Source organism: Buceros rhinoceros, unplaced genomic scaffold, assembly GCF_000710305.1.
Source record: "Buceros rhinoceros silvestris isolate BGI_N320 unplaced genomic scaffold, ASM71030v1 scaffold22747, whole genome shotgun sequence".
Lineage (NCBI taxonomy): Eukaryota > Metazoa > Chordata > Aves > Bucerotiformes > Bucerotidae > Buceros > Buceros rhinoceros.
Genome location: NW_010423105.1, coordinates 25576 through 26630, shown reverse-complemented (window position 1 = coordinate 26630; position 1055 = coordinate 25576).

Sequence of the window (1055 nt, the reverse complement as noted above, 5' to 3'; positions counted from 1 at the left end):
CCGCGGCTCCGAGAGCGCAGGAGGCGCCTGGGCCGGAGCTGCGACCAGAACGAGAATCTTCGGCCGTGGGGGCGACTCCCAGCGCTGGGGGTACGGGACGACCCCGCGCACCGCTCCCGCTCCCACCCCGCCGGCTACGAGGGACGGGCAGAAACACCCGCAGGGTCCCCTCGGACCGGGAGAAATCGCTCGCTCCGTTTGGTCCCTCCAAAACCTTTGGGGAAAGAGGGGCAGAAGAAGGGAGCCAGCACTCAGGCATCAATATTTATTAACACAAGACAAAGGAAACACAATCAATGCGTTAATGGGACACTGTCCAGCCAGATGTTAAATTTAAAAATGTAGGGCTAATCTAATTTTAAATAAATAAAAACTTTATACATAATTACACAACGCTGCAGTGGTGAAGAGTTGACAGAACTTAAAGAAAAACTGATCTCGTTCTTACAACCCCATTTTTAGGACGGTTAGTACGACACCTCTTAACAACTGTTGTTTAAACCAGAAACGCAGGGCAAACTTTAACAGAAGGGGACTGGAATTACCTGGACCCACGTCGTTTTGCTGAGGGAATATTCATGAACAGAAGGACAGACAAAAGAGTTTAGTTCCAAGTGTTAAGAATTCCTGGTTTTTCAGTTGTGCTGCGGCCGCTGCTCGGGGCCTGACGGACAAGGGCAGGGCAGGGTTTGCCTCCTGCAGCGGCTCGGCCGGGATCACTCCGGTGCAGAGAGGTGGCTGCCGGGGCTCGGTGCTGGAAAAGCATCTGCCTCTGCACCTGGAGGCGCACACCTGCGGCCCTAACGCTGCTCTCCCGGTCCGTTCTCAGGGGAATGACTCTGAGGAGCTGCTGGAATGTCTCGCCAGCCTCCCCATGACCCCCAAACCACCACCCATCGGTCTGGACAGCAACGGGACCCGCACCTCCGCGAGGGCAGCGGTGGCAAGAGGTAGCACTTAGCGCTGCACAGTTCGGTACCTCACAGGTGTTGTGAGGAGCGGAGAACATCCTCCTCCTCAGAGGAAGGCCCGGAAGGAGCGCGGTGCCCCGTGGG